Source organism: Prionailurus viverrinus, chromosome B4 (genome assembly GCF_022837055.1).
Source record: "Prionailurus viverrinus isolate Anna chromosome B4, UM_Priviv_1.0, whole genome shotgun sequence".
In the NCBI taxonomy this organism is placed as follows: Eukaryota; Metazoa; Chordata; class Mammalia; order Carnivora; family Felidae; genus Prionailurus; species Prionailurus viverrinus.
The window spans coordinates 110,628,443-110,641,162 of NC_062567.1; the positions used below are offsets into that span (position 1 = coordinate 110,628,443).

Below are 12,720 nucleotides of genomic sequence, written 5' to 3' on the forward strand. Positions count from 1 at the left end.
CAGAACTCTAAAGCTCATTTTCTTCCTATGACACTGTGCCATAACCAATATAACTTAGTGATCAATTTGCCCTAATTTTCACATTTCAGCTGATTGTTCTGACACAAACTTGATGTACTTTCATATAAATGTAACTTCATGAGCACACATTCAGATTTTAAATAAATACATAAAAGAAAACAAACTGGCAGAGAGGAAAATCCAGAACATGAGATCCATTTTTGTTTCATCCGTAAGAGTATTTAATATAGATATAATTTGTTCACAACACCAATTGGCGCAAAATGGAAATATGAATGATGGTTGTATTTACTGTTTTACCTTTAAAAAATTTTTGAGACAACTCATTTTGAGAACAGAAGCTCCTATACCTATGGAGGCTGTTTTGTAATTATTCTCCGCAGATGTTAATTGACTACAGTAATCCTGGAAGTAGTCAAACAGCTCAATCTTATTGGCTAAGGCATCCTAGCATTTAACAAATTCCAGTCGCATACCTAGAAAAACATGGGAATCTGAGTCCTTGTAGAGTTTTAAAGAGACAAAGGTTGACTCTCTTTCTAAAGTTACATTCTGTTCACTAAGACAAAGCAAGATCATTGACATTAGTTTTCCCAGGACTTATACCTCTGACTTGAGAAAAGAATGGCTCTCTCCGTGTAATATACATGTCATGACTGAAATACTCAATTCCTTCTTCTGTGCATTTATTTACATTTAATGCAGAGTGAAACAAGGCATAAGCTCTAAGAAGTGGCAGACCGAAGGAACCCAGACCTCTTCCCTCACCTTCCAGTTCAATATCTTCAACAGCTATCAGTTACTATGAAATACATCTCAGGTCTTTGCCATGACATTTACCACTCTCCATGCTTTGTCTCCATCTGGTCATTCTAATAGTATCCCCACTGCAATTTTTCATGTACCCAGCACAACACCAAAATGGAAATATTTCATATTTCCCAATACATCCCTAGATCTTTTGGGTATGGCATTATAAACAAGACCGGCTGGGCACCTGCTCTCATGGAACTTATTTTTATCTTCCAGTTATCAAAGGCAGGTCTTGCAAGGCTATACCATCCTGGCCATATAAAAGGGACCACACTGGTAGCAATAATAATCATATCACCCACCCCTGCTAGCTAGCAGACTGTGGTGATCCCTTCAAAGAATCCCCTGGTTCACTCTGAGGAATTTCAGAAGGTTCTCACTTGAACTCACACATTGTCATCTTTGCTATCACACAGCATTAACCATATTCTGTTTGGTACTCATTGTTGACTCGGCCCCATCCTCCTCCATCTCCACCTGATAGAATATGAGAGTCTGCATCAGCTCCTTCCTGCTCCTTTGGCCCCAATCCCTCACGTCAAATGGTGCAAAGTAAGTTCTGTTAATTCCATTCCAACTGTCCAAGGGAGTACGAATGCAGCAGGAAGCAGAGGTTAGGCCACAGCTAGAACCTTTCGTTTATAACCCTTAGTTATTTGCATACATAACTTTTCGTCCTTTCTAGTTTTAGATTCTTTAGAAGAAAGAACCAGGTTTTGATCACCATTGTAACTCCCAGGATTCCTTGCATATATTGTACACTTGAAAAATGATTGTTGAATTGACTCCTTTTGGCCGCATTATACTCACTTAACCCAATTATCCTAAAGTGAACATTAAACATTGCCACCTTTATTTTATATCTAACCTCAGATCACTTAGGAAGGCATATAAACTCATAAATAATTCCAAAACATAAAGCTGATTATTTTTGGTTTTATAATGATTTCCCCACTCTTTAATCAAATGCATGATGGTGTATAGATATTGCCTTTACAGCAGCTGCTGCAAGCATGTGGATTATGTTAGAGGGCTCTCTGAGAAGAAAACAATTATATTAGTGTAACTGACATGATATTGGATAAAGAATGATTAAACCGTCAGTTCCTTGGAGCTACTTCTGAGCTACTGCTGCTAGACGGATACAAAAGAAACATAATAGTGGCTATATTTTGCACAATGGGGAGATTCATTTTTGGTGGGAACTCTTCCAGGCAAATTACATTTAAAACAGCATTCTCATCAGAAATAATAAACCTAAAAGAGAATGCAGCCAGCAAAGGAAACTGAGACTAGGAATTCTTAGAGAAACAGACAGCTGAAGCCTCACAGTTTTTGCAACATTTTGTAGAATGTATTAGAAGGAAACAAAGCTTCCAGTGGAAATCAAAACATACAAATTTTGCATTTAAATTTGGTACTTTGAGACTAGGTCATAAAAAAGAATGAGGCTTAGTAAGGGATACCCTGATTCAGCAAGTAGATAGCCCAAGGAAGATGTAAGCTGGAACGAAGGAGGGAATCACTCACAGGAAGACTCTCTCAAGCTAAGTGGACATTTCTGTCACTCCCCTGGTCACATGCTACTCTCCTCTACTTATTGGTGGGGGAATGGACAATGGTCTTAGAAAATCAGGCATCTATTTTAGAGTATTCTGTATCGTAAACTACATATATTTCTTATTATGGTGTATGAGTTAATTTTGTTTAACAAATGCTTTTGCTGCCTGTATAAAACCTTAAGCTGATGGACACCTCTGGTTATTATCATAAATATATAACAGACTGGATGGAACTATGGAAATTTCTATTATGGATATTAGTGTGGGTTGTGTTAAATGGTGCCCCTGAAGGAATTCTGTCTGAATGAAGCTTCTTTCTCTCTGAATGTGATATATTTTAAACAAATATAGGTCAGAAAAGATTATTTTTGCAGAGTCTGAAGAAGCAGCAATGTAAAATTATTCCATAAAGCCAAAAAGAAAAGAGTTACATAAATGTGGCCCAGAGGCAAAGTGCTGCAGAGAAAGTCTGAGAGGGAGGCAGAAAATGAGTTCTAGTCTTGGCTCATCTCTGGCCTTGGTTCAGTTCCTAAACCCAGAGAAAATCCTTGTTTTTGCTTTACAGGTCAAAGCAGGCCACTGCTGTGAGCCTGCAAAGCCCCCTTTTCACCTTAAAAGCCACACTGCAGACCTTTCTTGGCTGTCATTGGCACCTTGAGACCAATTCTCCCCCATTCTCTGGGCTCAAGAAGGTGCATAGCTGATCCCCCTATTGTTCTGAGAGCTGAGTGAATCCAGTCTGTTGCTCTTGGCTAATCCTCTCCTACCTTAACCTTCCACGGAATATACCCCACATGAAGTTAAAGTTGGTAAGACACACCTTTACATGTAAAACAAAAACCTGCTATTTTTGTATAGCCTCTCTTGACACTTTGGTCTCCTTTTGCCTGATTTGAACTTTAAAAAAAAAACATTTCATATAGAAACACACTGAACACTTCGAGAAGAACAACTGTTAAAATAATGACTTCTAATTCTAAGAATATGAAGTTAATAGTGGTTCTCAAGTGGGTAAACAAGTATTATCTAAAATATTTTTTTGCTTATATATTAAAATGTATTCAGTTGTGTGCTATGTAAAAATAATTTTTCCTTCTTAAAAGAAAGTTTAGCACATTTTTCCCTCCAAAGTAGACCCTAGATACCAACACATCTGGATATTTTATCTATACAACTAAAAAGTCAGGCATTTTGGATATTTTAAAATATCTGTCTGTGAATATTTAAATTTGAGGCTTTCAAAAAAATTAAAAGCTTTTGAAATACAACTATAGAATCAATTGCACATGTGAGGAAGAATGATCTAATGTAGACATTTGCTATTATAGATGATTGATAGATATGTTCATAGGCTCAGAAAAATATATGTATTCTGATGTCTTCTCTAAAAGATTTTTATCCCAAGTACCTCAGAGATGTTGATCTCTTGACTTACTAAACAATAATTAAAAAAAAAACCCTTTAATAATAGCATTTATTTCAAAGACTATTTGAACTCAACTCATTGAAACAGAATTGATAATGAGTAATTTATTATTAAATTTTTTTAATGTTTACTTTTTGAGAAAGAGACAGAGCATGAGCAGGGGAGGGGGAGAGAGAGAGAGGGAGACACAGAATCCAAAGCAGGCCCCAGGTTCTGGGCTGTCAGCACAGAGCCTGATGCTGGGCTCGAACTCATAAGCCGTGATATCATGATCTGAGCCGAGGTCAGATGCTCAACCTACTGAACCACCCAGGCGTCCTGATAATGAGTAATTTAAAAACCAAGTAGCACAAAAGATCCTTAATGAATCAAAATTGGCTTACTAAATTTTGACACTAAAGCTTCTTTAGTTTATTCATAGGTGTTCCCTTGGTCCCTTCCTTAAAAAATATTTACAGTTGTTTTAGGCCCAGTGACAAGAATCTTGCTTCCTACATTTTACAAATCCTATCAAATTTAAAACAACAAACACAAAAAGATTAATTGAGCTCATACAATGAGAAAGGCACAGAGTAAGTGTGCACAGGTGACAAAAACAGCTACTGTTCCCGCCTTCTTGGGGGTTACACCCTGGGAGAGGAGTACCTGAAAGAGAAAGCCACTGAGAAGGGGAAGAGTATCTTCAAAGTGAGAGAATAAAAGAGAACAGATCATTGTAGAAAAGCAGATGTAAGATCTCAAGTAGCATCCTCCTCTGGCTCATTTAGCATAAGGTCGCACTGCTTTCCAATACAATATGTTGCAGTACCTGATGTTCTAAATGATGCATTTTCCCATTTAGAAAATATTCAAGAAGGCCTATCTGGAAAGCCCCCCCCCCCAAAAAAAAAATGTGGGCATGTTGTAGACGTTTCTAACAGAGATCTATCTCATCTTGAGCCAGGTCTAATGATAGGGATTCAAGGATATTTGGATATATCTGGGGAATGTTTGAGGGATCCCACAATGTCAACTCACTAGAAGGTATGTCATGTAAGGAAGCTCAGATCAAAGAAATATGTAGCCAGGTACAAGAAACTCACTTCATAATAAGCTTTACCTGGTTTATTATTGAGGTACCAACTCTCTTATCACTTTTGTATATTTTCCATAGCTCAAATAGAGTCACACTGCAACATCTAACTTGGAGTGGTGGGAAAGGAAAGTACTACCTTATTCCCAGAAAGAGGAGAGACAGAAATACTGGAAAACATCCGTACTTTACCAGATCATTCCAAGTGTTAGCATAGTGTAGATATGGATGGAAATCCTCAAGCAGGGGTGGGAGTGCAGACAGGTGTTGCTATTCTGGAGGGCAACCTGAAAGCACATAGTTAAATGAAGTGTGTGGATACTCTACTGCCCAGGATTCTTCCAATTCACTCATAGGACCAGAAAGGGCCATGATCCTTCCTATAAATTGCAGCATTACTTGAGACGGTGAGAAGCTGCCTATAATCTGGAAGCGGATAGGCCCAATGCTGTGGTTACACATGCTGGGATACCATGCAATAGTCAGAAGCAATCGACTAGATATGCATATTGCTAACTTGAAGGCATAGTGACAAGAGAAAAAATAAAAATCTACAGTTGTAATATATGGTACAATATGACATTCATTCAAAATCACAACGACAAGAACAGAGAGTGGGAGTGAGTAATGGAGATAAAGGAGTATATATACAAATGAATAAATTTGAGAGGCACTTTGAGCAGATCAGTGCTGACAGTGATTAAATCGATGACCTGAATCTAAGACCCAAAAAACCAAAACAAGCAAATAAAACCAGCATACAAAACATAAGGGAGTTATTCCAACTAAACTGTAAAACAAATTTCACCCCAAACATTGTTTTAGGGTTCCTCCCTCTGTCGTAGGATACCCTGTGGTTTTGGTACAATGAATATATGGGCCGCTACCAATGAGCCCCTGGAGCAGTAGCAGTAAAGATTTTAATACTCAAAAGAGAAGCATGGAGTGCCAGCAGGACCCCTAGAACCTACCAGTGTGGCAGCATCTGGCAGGGGCTAAGGAGCAGGAGAAGACAGAGCCCACTTTGTGCTGCAGGAACAATGGCATAGGGGTGTGACCATCTGGCTTAAAATTAGGAGCCTAGTGGAGCAGGGTCAGGGGCCACATACCCAGTGAGGAAGGACTTCCAGGGGCACAACATAATTGGACTCTCCAATAGAGTTTGGGAAGAATGCAACATCTCTGTGGGCAGTGGGATACCGTATTAGATCCCTTTGGAATGGAGATGGGACATAAACAGAGGGGAATAGAGAAGTCTGGAAAACTCAGGTATCTCTAGCTTCACTGCTTGAGGACATGTAGGTTATAGTTAAAAGAAAAAAATGTTGGTACATAAAGGAATACACTTCAGGTAACCAGAAAATCCCCTAACAGAAAATTTCTCGTTTTATGATGATGTTCTGGGTATAAATGATGCATTAATGCAACTGAGTATATGGTTCCGTGAATTCAGCCTAACCTTTTCAGTGAGATGTGAAAATGTAGCCAGTACAAGAAAAACCCTAGCAATGAGTTTGTTGGAGATTACAAGAATGGGAGAAGAAGGGTTGAGTCTATTCTGCGAAGACAAATATATGCAAACTTGGTGTCTGTTTCTAGATTAGCATTTAAGAAAGGAAAGAGGGAGAAACAGCATCAAGTCACACAGTAAAAAAAAAAAAAGTGATCGGATTAATCCAGACGGTATGTCAAAGAGAATTAAGAAGGGATCTCAAAAATTACACTGAGGCTGAAATCTTCAGTGACAGGTGGAGTAGTCCCATCATTAATACTAACATGAAAACAAAGACTAGAGGATGTTTGGGGAAAATTTATAATTTCGGGTTATGAAAAAAAACCACATCAGTATCTGAGGCTCATAACATCCATAAATTATGGAGATATTCAAAAACACAAGAAAGAGTTATCAAGGGGAAAGGTATTACTTTGAAATGATGAGTTCTATTCCTTAGATATTCTCTGTTGCCACAGATTGCGATATTAGAAAGTTAGGGGAGAAAGGTCTCTAATCTGCCAAATACGTAATTCCATGTGCAATTAAATGTGTAATGTACTCTACAAGTTCAGTATTGCAGGCTCTAATTTATATATATGGAGTAGTGGAAGGAGAATGAGATATAGAACAGAAGAGAGATTTCACCATAAGCCAACCATTGGATGTCCTTCGGCAAGGAACTTTGCCTCTGACCTTCAATTTCCTGGGCTATAAAATGGAAATGACACTTACTACATCTCCAGAGATGGTAACTACTCAAATGAAATCACATATTTTAAAATGCTTGCTCAGTGGAAATGTGCTCTAAGACATTATTTATTTATATTATTCTAACATGTTCTTATAGTATTTCTTTCTGTATTAACTGTATTTAGTAGGACTGTCAAATCCTAAGAATGTCCCCTGCACAGCCATGAGAATATTCAATAAGCTAAATTGCAGATGATGCAATCTTATTGGTATTGATGCACTCTTATTGGTCTAGTCAAAGAGACCACTGGAAAGAAGAGAAAAAGCAAAACTATGAGACATGTTTATACCAGGCACACATAAGCAAATTAAAGGTAAAATGTCCTGATTTATGACCCAAAATATAATTATAAAAGGGAGACATAAATTTTTTGCAAAATCTGACATGTATTTGATTTCAGGCTTTTCACACTACGCTTTATTCTTTTATTCCAAAAAAAATTTTTTAGTGTTTATTTATCTTTGAGAGAGAGAGAGAGACAGAGTGTGAGCAGGGGAGGGGCAGAGAGAGAGGGAGACACAGAATCTGAAGCAGGCGCCAGGCTCTGAGCTGTCAGCACAGAGCCTGATGCGGGGTTCGAACCCATGAACCGTGAGATCATGACCTGAGCTGAAGTCATATACTTAACTGACAGAACCACCTAGGTGCCCCTTGACACTTAGCTTTAAAATCTATTGATAAAGTTGAACATTTATATTTCAGTGGATTTTTGTCAATTCCTAATATGGAAAAAAAACATATTTTAAAAATGCATATTTGCTAAAGTTGCATTTTCTTAACCAGACCATATTCTAGGTAATCACTATGTCCCAGGGTGACAATCAGTAGAACAAGTGGTTTTGACAACCACAAATGACAGAATTAACTACATAGCTAATCTGACAGATTGTGCGGAAATTAATAATAATAATAATAGCAACTTAATTAAAGCTAGTTGAATTGGTTAACATATTGATTACACATTTGAAGCAAAACAAGATGTGACTGAAACACTTTGACTCATTGCATCAACCCAATGCATTCCACCTACATAAAATTCTCTTTATGGCTCGCGAGGTCGTATTAGGTCTCATCTCTCTATACTTGCCCAGTTCTCATTATACACTAATACCACCTTTTCACTCTTAACTCCAGCTGCAATGACCTTCCCTTGGTTCTCTTTGTGCATTCTACTCTTTTCATTCTTCAGAGACTTCAAGCACACTCTATCTGCCACGTTTTCCTCCTGTGCCTTACCTCCCTAATTATGAATTATTCTTTTTTTTGAAAATTAAAAAAAAAATTAACGTTTATTTATTTTTGAGAGACAGAGAGAGACAGAGTATGAGCAGGGAAGGGGCAGAGAGAGAGGGAGACACAGAATAGCAGGCTCCAAGCTCTGAGCTGTCAGCACAGAGCCTGACAAGGGGTTCGAACTCATGGACCACAAGATCATGACCTGAGCCAAAGTCAGATGCTTAATTGACTGAGCCACCCAGGCACCCCTGAATTATTCTCATCTTAACTCAAAGTCATTTCTTCACTTAAGTTATCCCTAACTCCAAACTTGACCAAATTCTCCTCTTCTCCATGGTGTTCTATATGTTTCTTCCTGGCACTTATTTTAATGGTTATTAATATCTGTCTCTCCAACAAAATAATAAAATCTTTAAGAGTAGAGACTATATATATTTTGTCATTATTTTATCCTTAATACCTATCAAAGTGCTTGCACATAATAGGCAATCTATATGTATTCATTAAAGGAAGCACTAAATATTTTGCCTTTAAATGTCAGAAACCCCATGCAATCCTCAAACTGTAAATAAATTCATTCACTCATTACCTCTAGTAGATCCAAATGGTAACAGTCATTGCCTGATATTTATTTTGTTGGTCATGTTGAACTAGTTATACAAAATCAATAGAAGGGAAATGACAAAGTTTATATTTAAGGGGACATTTTAACTCAATTTGCGAGCACATAAGAAAAGACTGCTCCATTCACTTCATATTTACTCCCGTTGCTGTCACCTGTAGTGACATAGCTGAGGGCAAAGTTGTCCACATAAGTGTTTCAGCTGTGTGTACGTGTGTGTGTGTGTGTGTGTGTGTGTGTGTGCATGTGTGCACACATGCATTTGTGTGAGAGAGAGAGAAAGAAAAAGAGAGACAGAGAGAAATATTTGATAGATAGATCATCTGTAAAAAGCTCTTACAACTATTTCCAAAAACAACTGGTACTTTCATTTGTGTGAAACTCAGAAATTCCCCTAGCAGTCAGCACATAAGAACTAAAGAACTAATCGATACCTGGCTTCTTTCCCAAAATCTACCTCTGCGTTTCATTATACTGTAGAGCCACGGTGGTCAGAATAAAGTAAGAAGCCCCATTTATGGATGGCTCTAGATTTCATAAGGAAGCAAGTCTGCAGAACTATGAAGTTTTTTTAAAAGGTCACATATGAAGTAAAGTTGAGAAACACTTCAACTGAGCCCAGTCCCTTATGGTTTGAAAATAAATAAAGAGAAGCAGCGTGATGAGGTGGGATTTACTTAGAATCACAAGATCTAATTGACGCCTTATGTCCACTTTTTAAAAAAGTGCTTATTTTAATTCCGGTTAGTTGACATACGATGTAATACTAATTTCAGGGGTATAATCTAGTGACCCAGCCCTTCTATACAACACTCGCTGCTCATTACAACAAGAGCACACCGCTTCTTAATGGCTGCATGACCTTAAGTACAGTTTTGACTTGCCTGAGCTTTACTTGCCTTTATGTGTTAAATGGGGAACATAAAAATGACCTCAATGGGTTACACTTTAAAAAAAGTAATAACGCCTACCTTTTGTTGAGTCTATGCTGCATACATTTACCTGTAGATTTTATCTAAGCTTCTTGTAAAGTGGTATAAACTTCCCCAGCTTACGGTTAGGCTCAAAGAGTTCAAAGTCACACAACTAATAACCACCAGAGTGAATGGTATTGAATGAGATCGCTAGGGACCTGCAATAAAACTACAAAAGTTTTTTGCTGCTGACATCGCTGTTGAAGCTTCAGACCAAATCCCAGCAACCCCGGACCAAGAAGTGATGCTCAGTGGTCTCCGATCGTGGCCAACAACATCACCACTGTGGTCGTTTGTCATGGGAAGCTTCTCTGTGATTCCTTACCCAACAATTTCAATTTCAGTTTCTCCAAATCTGAGGTAAATCAGGCAGGGACTCTCTCTGAGTAGAGATACCATGATAGAGTCATTGCTATTTGTCCTTCTACATGCATGTTGTCATGTTGGAGAATTTTCAGAGTTGATTTTAAAAACTTTTTTTACACAAAAGGCATGCATGTCTTTTGGATTTTCTTTTTAAGTTCATTTGAAAGAGAGGGAGAAACGGAGCACGCTGTCAACACAGAGCCCAATGTGGGGCTCGAACTCACAAGCCATGAGATCACGACCTGGGCCGAAGTCAAGAGCCGGAGGGACACTTAACCGAGCCACCCAGGCACCCCTGCCTTTTGGATTTTGAGAGGTTGAGAGCATCATACATAAAAGCGCTTGGGGTTCAGGCATGCCTTCTTCAGAGCCATGCTCATCTGCATATACACTCTGTGTAGCCCAGTAAAGACAACATATGTGACAGGAACACAGATGACGAGAGTAAGAAGTTCAATTCCCTCTGTGGGAAAATTAAAAGCCACTGTAAAAGTCTGAACCTCAACCCTTTTACATATGAAATATTCAGAGCACACATAAAACATTTGACTAATTTTTAGGGGGAGAATAAGGGTGTAGGAGGGAAAATTCTGGCCTGAATGTTAGAACACCTGGTTGTGGGGCGTCTGGGTGGCTCAGTCGGTTAAGTGTCCGACTTCAGCTCAGGTCATGATCTCACGGTTCGTGAGTTCGAGCCCTTGTTCGGGCTCTGTCCTGACAGCTCGGAGCCTGCTTCAAATTCTCTGTGTTCCTCTCTCTCTGCCCCGCCCCCGCCTCTCTCTCTCAAAAATAAATAAAAATTTAAAAAAGGGGGGGACACCCACCTTCTTTAATACAAAACAAAACAAAACAACACCTGGTTGTAAATCTTGGTTGTACCACTTAGTAGCCATGTGAGTTTTATCTAAAGTCACAAAACGTCAGCCTGTTTTCTCATTTTGAAATGGCCATAATGATGCCTTCCTAGCTTACCTTCCAGAGCGCAGTAAAGCCCACACAAAATAGCATGAGAGACTAGGACAAAGATATGATTCCCATATTATTGTTTTCATTTTATGGAGTAAACTCTTTTGTTATAGGCAGTATTTTTCAAAACATGTTCTGCAGAACATGTTTGTATTTTGTAGGAAAAGTAGTAGAAGTTATCTGTATGAATTTTTGTGCTCAAATATGTTTGGAAAATTCTGGGTTAAACAAAATCAACCCCTTACTTCAATACTTCTCAGAGCCTTTAATGAGCTAAGGTAAATCTCCAGAAGGGAGAATTCAATTCAATACTTTCCTAAATTTACTTAACCTCATACCTTTTATCTTCCTGGATTAGTATTGCCCAGAACACAGTTTTGAAAATTTAGCTCTTTGGAGAATTGATAAATACCATGTTGAAGTCTGGATCCACACATTATAATAATGACTGCCACACACTGAACATTTTCTATGTGCCAAGAACAGAGCTAAATGTGTTAAATCTTGGAACCTGATTGAAACTGCTTAACAATCATTTGAATTGCATGCCTCACCCTTATTTTATAACTGAGAAAAAATGATGATTATAGAGGTTAAGTAACTTAACCAGACTAATAAATCACAAGGCCAGGATGCAAATCCAAACCAAAGTCCCTGCCCTCGTTCACTGCTGAGCACTTGATTGAATGACTATATGGATGAGCCATGTGATCAGATATAATACATGTTTTAAACAGCACAAAACAATTCGATAGGCACTGACAGAACTTGGGAAGGAGAGTCTACCTTCTACCTCTTTCCCCAGCTCATCTAAGCTTCCTTTTTAGAAAAAAAAAATTAAATGTTTATTCATTTTTGAGAGAGAGAGAGAGACAGAGTATGTGTAAGGAGGGGCAAAGAGAGAGGAAGACACTGAATCCGAAGTAGGCTCCAGGTTCTGAGCTGTCAGCACAGGGCCTGACACGGGGGTCAAACCCATGAACCATGAGATCATGACCTGAGCCGAAGTCAGATACTTAACCAACTGAGCCACCCAGGTGCCCCATCATCTAAACTTCTAAGAGAAGTTATTCAGCTGATTGGTCAGAGTCATGAGCATCCCCTCACCCACTCAGGATCACTTCTGTAGCATTTTCTGCTGTCATCCAGGTTTAGACCAGTTGGGTCCTCGGGCCAGACTGAGCCCTCCTGTTCTCCCTGTTGCTTTGCCTGTCAATGGAATGGGAAGGCTGCAATGGAATGGGAAGGCTGCTTTGCCTGTCAATGGAATGGGAAGGCTCCTTAAAGTAGGCCTGACCAGGTCTTTCTTTTTCTGGTCCATCTTTTATATAGGCTCTAGCATGGGCAGGTAGGCTACTGCTTAATCCATATAGAGGCAGGGCGAAGGATGCTCAGAGAAACCTCAAGCCCATGCCA

The 12,720-nt window shown here is 38.8% G+C and overlaps 1 long non-coding RNA gene across 8 annotated transcripts in view; it reads right to left on the reverse strand.

Annotated features, from left to right (window-relative positions):
- LOC125170412 (uncharacterized) overlaps positions 1-12,720 on the reverse strand; it is a 437,501-nt gene that overhangs the window by 216,219 nt on the left and 208,562 nt on the right. The window contains exon 3 of one of the 8 annotated variants that reach the window (XR_007154021.1): positions 5,087-5,181. The exons of the other annotated variants lie outside the window; for them this stretch is intronic. This is a non-coding gene — a long non-coding RNA (uncharacterized LOC125170412). The remainder of the gene's footprint in view (positions 1-5,086; positions 5,182-12,720) is intronic. 8 annotated transcript variants of the gene reach the window in all.